The sequence below is a fragment of the Cibotium barometz genome, chromosome 37 (genome assembly GCF_041138505.1).
Source record: "Cibotium barometz isolate CiBa-2024 chromosome 37, ASM4113850v1, whole genome shotgun sequence".
NCBI lineage: Eukaryota > Viridiplantae > Streptophyta > Polypodiopsida > Cyatheales > Cibotiaceae > Cibotium > Cibotium barometz.
The window spans coordinates 12,244,874-12,255,607 of NC_141082.1; positions in this window are offsets into that span (position 1 = coordinate 12,244,874).

Consider the following 10,734-nt stretch of genomic DNA (forward strand, 5'->3'; position numbering starts at 1 on the left):
ACTTTCCATTCCATCCATCATTTCATGAGCATTATCCACGATAGGAAGAAGAGCATTTAAGTGTTGAAAATATCGTGTAGCTATCAATCGAATACCATATAGGTGCTTGCATTCGGAGCTCCAATCCGGGCAATCACAGTAGTTTGCTTGTAAGCTAACATTATACCACTGATTTGGGACACTTGAGCTTTGTATTTTAAATTGTAAGCTCAATTCATTGATCACCACTAGGCATGATTGGTCAAGTATATACCTCTGCAAAATTGCCTCTCCCTCTCGCAACTTGTTAGTATGTTTTTGGGAAGAACCTTGAAGTCCAAATCTGCCTGAGTCAGCTGCACGCATTAAACTTGTGAGCATGCATGTCATTTCACAAAAAGAATAGTATACGTTTGTTGATATATGATTTTCATGATACCTATTTCTTGTTTTTGGATAAAAAATTTGAGAAGGGTTCCACCCATGCGATTTCCAGTTTTAGAATCACCCACAAGTGCATGTATTAGGTCCACAATAGAGCGATTGATGCGTGCTTCCAATAGAGTGTACTTGATATATTGCCACAATCGTTCTATCAAGTTTGTGGTGTCAACGTTACCATGGGGAAACAACCTTCCAAATTTTGGCCATCGTGATCTCCACATGCAATACTTTCCGCACCACCCATTTGTGACATAGCGCACCACATTGAGATGCTTTGAATATCGATTGAGTAATTGTTGAAATTGACTATCAAATTCCACTTCACTTGGACACTGCATAAGGTTTGACATTTCCATATATAGCTCTCCTCGTAATTCCTTCGGAACCTTCAAACATAAAAGAGAACATTAAATGCCTTAATTGTTAGACTATCTTTTTTTAAAGTGAGAGATGCCTCTACCTGTGGAAGGAGATTATCTACCCATGCCTTCTTGGCATGGAACCAACATAAAATAATGTGGCAGGCAATTTGATGGTGTGGTCCTTCTACTGGCATTTCCCAACAATGTGGATCTTCATTTATCACCTTCAAGAATGCTTCAAGTTCCTGCTGTGACTTATCAATGACGAGTGAAGCAGGTCGAATGCTTCCCATTCTTGAAAATATAATACGGAGTGTCATCTCCAAAGCAATAACATCATGATGTGCCCCTGCATCTGTTGTGCATAACATGAACCATATTGGGATGCCTTGCCCACGTTGGTTTGGTAGTACTGCTGCAAATAAGGGAAGACCAAACACATTTGTTTTGAATGTGCTATCAATTGCCCATGAATTGTTGGAGGAAAATCGCTTAGCCATTTGCAGCATCCAATTGTCTTGTATGATTAAAATGAATGGTTTGTCTTTTGGATTTTGTGCGGTTGGATTATAAGGTTGAAAGTAGACCACCTATAAACATAACAAATGTCAATACAATACAACGAAAGTATTGTAGGAAAAGAAGAGGTAAATTTGCAACCTTTTGTTGTTTTTGCAAAATTGCAACCTCAATGTGCATGGTTGTCCAATCATCATTAGGAATCCTACCTGCACAAAAGGTCTCGATAAAAATTACAACAACATGCACTTTGATAATAGCAAAAAAAAACATCTTACTCATTATACCTTCGATGCGTTTTTGATATGACAACATTTGAACCTCCTTTGGGATCATAAAGAATCGAAAGATGATTTGATCAAGCATGGTAGCTCTCTCCAATTGATACCTTTCTTTGGATATTGACAATTGTGCAACATGACGAGAACTACCGATATCAAACAAATCCTCTGCACAACATTCCACAACGGATGGGTGTACCGGCAAATGATAGAGATCACTCTTGCTGCCCAGGATATGGCCATCATGATTTGGATGAATGTGTATAGTAACCTCATCTTTATCATCAAAGCTTTGCACTTGAACTTTGAATGGACAACCACACTTCTTTGATGTTCTAATCCTTTTCTTTTGTGAACCACAACGCTTAGGCTTTCCACCTCTATGACAAATATAGTCAATCACAAGAGTTGACAAATGATGCCTCTTTGCAGATCGCACCATAACTAATCTCACTTTGTGCTCAATCATTAGTTGCTCTAGTTGAAAATCTAGATTGCTTTTAAGTGTACCTATTATGTATGATGGGGGCTTGTTAAGATCCAAATTACATTGAGTAACCACCTTAGTCTTCTTTTGATGGCTACATCCACAAGAGTTGACAAAGTCCTTGATGAAGGATACATGAATTCCATAACAACGGGCACCAATGCACCATGTAGACCTCAATGCCTCAAGTGTATTTGCAAGATCTCTATGACAAGATGCGCCATCAATGCAATGCACACCCTCAATAATGTTTTGCCAATCCTCCATACAAGCAACCCTTATGGATGGATTGGACTTGAGACAAATACAAAGTGAACCATTTTCCACCTCTCTTAAGCACAATACCTCTTTTATTTTGCGCCATTTCTTAAGATCAAGAACTCCTCTATGATCAATCATTTTGAGTGTATGCAAAGACATGGAGGTATCATCTTTTAGTGATGTGACCATCAGAGTATAAGCATCTCTATCAAATGAAAAATACCTGGACGATATATGTTGGGTCACATTAACTAACGTGGAATCCTCATCGTGGACATCAACCCATTCAGTTTGTTTGTGTTTGTGTGCATCATCGTCTTCTTCACTCGAGCTAGTAGATGAGCTTTCTTCAATAAGAAAGTCATCATCCACATTATCCATTTGAACATACCACTCCATGGTGATGATAGAGCAAGGGTGTAATAAAAATGACAAAGAGAAGAGGAATAAAGAAGGGAAAAGAGGTATTTAGTTGAGGGATCAATAAAATACAAGAATAAAGAGGACACACATCACTCAGCCCGAATTTACTTGACAGCCCGAATTTACTAGTTGCGAGCGTATCTTGCTTAACTTCTGAATTCTTTACACTTTACATACCTACTACAATTGGTCATTAATACATATCCATCTCACTTCTGGGGCTCTTACTTCAAAAAATATATTATTCCTTCTCATTTATTGGCGCCGTCCGCCGTCTGCCATCCTACACCCGAATTTACCAACTTCCCCGAATTTACAAAATGTCGATCGACGGCCCATATGCCATGATTTTCTTTTTTTCTCTCTCCACCCTTGATCCCCTCAAGAGCTGAGCGTGTCATTTAGAGCTGAGGCTAGGCTAGGACTAACATTATATCAGTCATTGGATGTGCCAGCAGATGTATGTAACAACTGCCTCTCTTCTAATGCAAAAATGAGTTCTAGAGTTGAGGGTCAAGGAGGTCTAAAGGGTTGTAGAAACTAGAATAAAATGTACAATATAAGGAAGATGAAATCCTAGGCCTAGTCAATGAAATCACTTGTATTATGTTTAGAACTTTGTTAATCAATTCATATTCACTTCTATTATATTTAGAAATCGTCGTAATCTTTGTTAATCAATTCCTATTCACAGAGGACTAACAAGTTAACGATTTATTTTTCGTGTTACTGTAAAGAAACAAGTGCATCTGGTAGATTTTCAGACTAATTTTGAGGAACAAGATAGATGCTCGATTGTTGAGTATAGAAGAAGCCTCTAACACAATCTTTGCACAAAATATATTAACCAACATCAGTCCTTGATTAAGTTAATTATTTTAACTAAAGCAATGTTTTTTTTGTGCATGCATATGTGAGTCAAGAAAAAAAAAAAGATCATACACAAGGTATGGCAGAGAGGTGGAACAATTCTCTCCTTAAATTTATAAATATAGAGCCGTTATGCCTTTTATTTTCAATGAAGTTCCTTCTTGCTATCTCAAATACCTATAGATGTTAAGATATGAAAAATTAACATAAAATTAAAAGAATTAGAAAAGAGTGCTCTGAGAGAGGAGAAACCGATGTGGGGAGTTATTTCTGTTAAGTGCATAAAGTTTGTAAATTTTTTCTTATATTTGATTCCCCAATGTAAGTGTGTGTGTGTGTGTGTACTTGTTTTTATACACAAGTGTAAGGTTGCTATTCTTACATGCATTTAGAATCTACTAAATTAGATTATCACCTAAGCTTTAATTATACTCAAGGAATATAAAAGAAAACACATTTCTTATGTATTATATAATCCATCAATTAATATGATATAAAAAAATTTAAGGGATACAACATCTTTATAAACTTAAAAGTTATCATTTTAAGAATTTATCGTCGTTAATCTTGACAACAAATTCTTTACTTATATGCATATGCTATAAACGTAGATGTATTCAAATGCTAATTTTGATATCATTCTTTAATGTTCAATATAAAGTCTTTACTCATTTACTCCTAAAATGGATACCTTTGTTATTTGTGATAAGAACTTTAGGGTAACACTTGTATATGAGGATCCTTTGATTGCTTTTTCCATGTTGCATTATAATTCTAAAGTGTATGCAATATAAATGCCATTATGATTTGAATAATGAATGTGTTTTTGCAAAGTGACTCTTCAAGGGATGTGTTCATACATGATCAAGCAAAGTGACTCTTCAAGTGATGAGTTCATACATGATCAAGCAGAGAGTTCTAACTTGTACTTCTACTTTTAAATGCCAACTTCATTGCACATTGTTTCATTGTGTTCTCTAATAATTGTTTATAATTCTTGACAATTGGAGTAGGTCAATATTAAAAACACTAAAGTTTGGATATTTCTTGAATGTATAATTGAACTCTATATTTAGTATATGCTAAAACATTTTATGCTTTGTTGATGGTTGAATAAGCGACAAAGGTATAATTTTTGGTGGATATTGTACTCAAAATATTTAATTATAAGTTCATTATTATTACCATTTGATATTTATGAACTTGATATAAAAAAATTAACACTTAATAGTACTATAATCTATGACTCATTCACATATATTAAGTAAATGTTTTTTTATTTATCAATTTTGAAGGATTGATTTATTTTGTCACATTAGAATAGCTATTTAGAAGTTGGAAGTTATTTTAAAATTAATTGGAGAATGCAAGCAATGAAGTAAAAAATAATGATGTCATTATTAAGTGTGATTCACTTTTTTTTTCGAGAATGTGATTCACGTATTTTATGCAATGATGCATTAGAAAGTTACTTATATGCTTCAATTTTCAATCATGTCAATTCTTTCTAAAGTAAAGTGTCAAGTGAAAAAAATATATGCAAAAGAATTAGAGTGTGTGTAGGGGTGGTCTCGGGAGAGTGAGGGTATCTGGGAGTTAAGTGTGATTTATTGATAAGGACATGTGTGGCGACGATCGTTGGGCGAGTGGGGCATCTCCTCACACGCATAAGTGACGGCTTGAATGTGTGGAGGGTGATTGGATGCAATGTCCAGAGGAAGATGTTGGGGTCTAGGGGGATCGGGGAGAGGAGTGCTCTAAAGAAATGAAGTGATCACGAGTACAGGAGGATAAGGGAAGAGAACGAAAGAAGGCGACGCTGGAGTGGGTAGCGGATAGGATCATCTCCCAAGCTCAAAGACCACAAACCAAGAGTGGTAAGGTATGTCTGAAGGTCTCAGCTGAGCTAGTGAGGAGTCGAGTTGGGTTGTTTTTTCTATGTAGCGCAATTGTTTTCTGCTCTGGTAAAAAGCTTCGTCCAAAGCTGATATCGCCAAATGGCTGCAAGACGAAGTATTTCATGGTCCCAGGTTTTCTATTTAGGTAAGGGGTTCTTTAATATTCTCTTTACCAAAGCCCAGGCTGTTCGCAAGAGCTCCTCTGTTTATGGATCATAGGCTGATGCAAGCAATCCCATTCGATCCATTTTTTGATGTAAATAAAAGTCTATATGAGGCCTATCTCGTCTGGGTAGAGGTGGTTGGTTTACCTCCTTGGCTCCGACCGGCGTTGAGTGCAATAGCTAGCGCGATTGGCCCTGTTTTGTATTTGCCAACAGAGGATGTGGGAAACCGCCAAGCTAATAATGTGTGTATTTCATGGAACATCGCAGCAGAGACTCCTAAAACTGTCGAGGAGGTGGATCTAGGTGAGCTAGGTAAACTGGAACTAATGTTGAAGTTCGGGCCTTTTCCTGAGCCATGCTTCAGATGTGGTGGGTTTGGGCATATAGCAAAGAGCTATGTAAAGGGGGTACAGTCTAAACTAGAGGGTGAAACCAAGGATAAGCAAGAGACTGGGGTAGATAACACGACCAATGAAAAGGAGGCTTGCAAAAATAGTGTGGAAGCAGATAAAGGAAAAGGGATTCTGGTTAAAATGAGGGGGATTTTGTAGGAGATGAAGGGTGGAGAAAGGTGAAAGGAAAATGAGCTTAAGGCAAGCTAAGGAGGAGGCTAGAAAGACTGTTAATAAAGGTGGGGCTTGGGCTAAACAAGGAAGTAAAGCATTTGATAGTCGAAGTCCTATGGGGTATTCGAAGCCTTTTAATCCTTTAGGAGAGGAGGGCAGTGGAACCTCTTCAGTTTAGAAATTCAATTGGCAAGTGGATGAAGCTTGGAAAGAAATACATGAGGGGGATCATGGGGGGAGTGGGGAGGAGGTAGAAATGGTGCCTGAAACGTCTTTAACATGAGTTTGGCATTAAAAATTAATGGTTGGACATGGAATGTCGAGGGAATCGAAGATAAAAAGAAGAATGTTGCTTTTGGGGGCTTAGTCAAGGAGTGGGGCCTGTCCACTTTGGGGGCTTAGTCAAGGAGTGGGGTTTGTCCATTTTGGCTATTCATGAGTATAATTTATGCAGGCCTAAAATTTTGAGAAAAGATAGATTTAAGGACAAATTTTGTACATCTCCATGTTGACCAAAAGTAAGCCATTGTTGCTAGGTATAGATTAAAGTTCTATAAAATTAGTTTTAAGAAACACCAACCATAAGAGGAGAATCTAAGTAAAGTACATTGCTAACAACTATAAGTTTTTGGTAAGGCATTGATGATAGTAGGTGATATCTTGAGATGTCTATAACACCTTAATATGCATGTATAATTCCATAGCTTTACTTTTGCTAAGACTACAAGTTTGTGACAAGGAATTCTTGAGATTGAATGTAAATTGCCATGGCCATAATTTGTCATATGGAGGACCATAAAATGAGCTAAGATTTTTTAAACACGCTAGTTCTTTGATTTAATGACAAAAAGATGATTTGTATCACAAAACAAGTAAGCACAAAAATAAAATGATCGTAAAAGAAAAAATATAATAATAGCAACAATATATAGAATGATACATTTTTTGATTATTTGATTACATTATTTTGATTGCATTAGAAACTCAAAATATATGCATTGAACTCCTCCATTCCCTTAGCATGAGTTAAAAATAACTTTGCAATGGGATGTCCATGATGCACATGTTCTTGAACACAATTTTCTCATCTCTTATATAATCAAAGATTCTTCTCGTTCCTAGACCATGAATAATAGCAATTCTCTTCTTGCATAGTCTTCCTAACCATTCAAAATTTTGGTGGACCATATTTCAGCATAAAGCTTTTGAAATAATCATTGGTGTTGCATTTTTAATGGGTTATATATTTTCCTTTGAATCAATCCATCATTTAGAATTTTGGTGGACCATATTTCAGCATAAAGTTTTTGAAATAATCATTTCAAAACATTCCAATATGGATGAAGAATTATCTATTGGCATTTCTACACTTTTAATGGTCATATGTTTTCCTTTGAATCAAAATTGTAAGGTTGAGGCTTGTTTCAAAAAGGGTTCATTTTTTAAATTAGATAATGTCCTAGTAAAAAAAACTAAGGATTGGATATTCTTTCATGTATCCAAAGATCTTTTGCTACATTCCATGTCAATAAGAATTTCCATGTACATTTAATAGCCGAGCCAAATAAATCTCTTGTAGTTTTCTTATGTTAAATCTACAGACAACATGCATGCAATCTAGAGTTTGAAATAAAGTCCAAAACTTCCATAATAATTAAGGAACAAGACATCCAGAAGCTGGTCAAGGAAACTAAAAGATTTAAACTTGTGTTAAAAACATTTTACATTGATTAGCCTTAGGCCCAAGATTTTGACACAAGTCCAAATCTTCTAGAACAATTGCTTTAGTCCAAGAGATCTAGGCTAGGGCTACATGCCCAAACATAAGTTTTAGACATGAGTGAAAAACTTCCAAGATTGATTTGGGGGTGGAAACAAGACAATTTATTTTTTATGATATTAATTAACAAGTGCAAATGAAAGAAAATAAATATAGTTCCTTTAAGACTCTATGTACTTTACATTAAAAGAAATAATATGTTTTTGAATCAAAATTGAAGGTTCTTTAATAATACCATGGAGAGACATGCTATATAGCAATAAAAGTAGGCCACCTTAGCATTATTATAGCCTTGGACCCAAGTCTAAAACTCACATGCAATGGTTTCTGATTCTTTGTTTTGTATGTTAACATTGGAAATTTAAAAAATCTAAGCATTACAAAGGCAACAATGTGATGTTAAACTAACATATTAAATTAATATCCACAAACTCTATACTTACTTAACAACCTTTTTTTCCTACAATCACACTCACTTTTTTCTTTACACTCAATGAGACTCTAAAATTATATAGACAATTGAGTGGTTTTGATGAAATGCTATTATTCTAGAACTAAAACATAAAAATTACTTCTTGAGGAATAATTGTTACATAGCTACCAAAACATGAATTACATGGTGATGTAATAATTAAGAAAATGATAAAAGTATTTTCATCATCATCTTCATGTTGAACTTCTAAGCTTACCATAACACCCTCCTCTACTTTTGGTGTGCAAGAAATAACTACACATGCACCTATGTCTACATTGTCTATAACATATTCAAAACACTTAGCTTCCACATCCTTTAAGTTCTTCATAATGGGCACCAATATGCAACCACTCTTTTTTTTTAAAAGACCAATCCTTGAATTGCTTTCGCCCCATCCACAAAGACATTAAGCACATACTCATCCTCCCTATGATACTTATGGATCATGTTATCAATGAATATGTTCCTCTTTCTTAAGGTTTTGTGTGCTTCATGTGTTTATTGGTCTTCAACATACACACCACATTCACATCATCACCATGTGTTTGTTGGTTTTCATCATCCCATTTCCCTCTACCTTTATCCAATGCTATCTCAAGCTCTCTTATTTTCTTAAAAGAAATAAACGCTTGTAATATGAAGTGAATAAGGGAGAGGCTATTTCTAGAATTCCACTATGTAACCTTTAAAATTCCCTACATTCTTATTGTGTGAACAAGAAAAAGTTTTTCCCACCCACAATACAACTTCAATGGCTATCAGATCTAGGTATGTATTGTGGATGAAACCAATCCTATCCATGTTCACTCCCACATGGTAAAAACTTATTTGTCTTTACTTCAGCTTATGATATAGAGGGGTTGCTGTAGTTTTATGATATAGAGGGGCATAGAAAGTGATGCTTTTTTGTGAGATTGAGTTAAGCAACGTACCCTATAATATTCCTAAGGCATCTCTCTTTAGGACCAAAAAAGTAGGTGATGGGGCTATCCCTAATGCTAAAAACTTGCTGCTATGGGATGTCAAACACAAATATTCAAGCTCACCATCGCTCAAATAGGGTGGTGGTAGTGGGTAGTGGAAAGCATTAAGAGAGATGTTGATACTAGATTCCCATATAGCAAGGACCTCTTTGAGGTCGTGGGTTGTTGAACTATCGGGAGTAGCATTCTGATAGATAGCCTTACGGATTTGGGAAAGGGGTTTTTATAGCCAAATGTGCTTCTAAAAAGATTATGTGCTGTGAATGGATAGATTTAGATATGGCTCCCTTCGTAGATTTGTTTAAGAATTTGTACACTATGGAATCTGATGTTGTAGATCTAGACATGGGTTGCTTCAAACAGACGATAGCTTTCTTCTCATTCCCAAATTCATGCTACCATTGTAAGAAGATTGGTCATTATGTTAGGGCATATATGGAAAAAGTGGATGAGAAGAGAATAGAGATGACTGCTAAATGCAAAGGGAATGCGAAGGAAAGAGGCCTTCAATTTTATAGATTGAACAGAATATTCAAGAAAAGAGGATGAACAGAGACCTACTAGAATAAATACATGGAAATTATTTAGTACCAAAAGGGCTTTTGATGATGACTTGGCTGGTGTTGCCCAACATCTTAAAAACTTAGCTCTTACTATCTCACTCTTATAGACACACTAGTTTGCTCAGTCTAAAATATAATAACTAGGTCTTTCAATAGTCATATACCTCAGGTTCATCTACAAAATATTCTGAGTACTACCTCTTTTCATTTCTTTCATAATAAATATCCTTCTTATTAGGCGACACACTAGTTTCTAGTTTGCTCAATCCAAAATATAATAGCAAGGCCTTTCAATTCTCTACATTTGGGATGTCTATAATAACAACACCTCACTTGTAAGACAAGCTAGGTCATTTGGAAGCAACATAACAATGACTGTGTTGAGCATAAAATGGGTAAGAAAAGAGGAGAGAAAGGCTAAAAACACAAGAATAGAAGAAAGGAAGCCTCAAAAATGATAAATAAAATAATTTCAGGTTATTGTGGTTGTAGTGGAGGAGTAATTAATGTCCAACTACTAGCGACACTACTCTACAATCATTAGGGCCAAAAAGGAGGAAAAATAGGCTAAGTAAGGAAAGGATTAAGAAGTGGTTAAGTTATTTAATTAAGGATGAAAAGGGAGGTAACAAGGTGTTTCTCACCCTATATTTGGGGGACTAGGGCATAAAACATT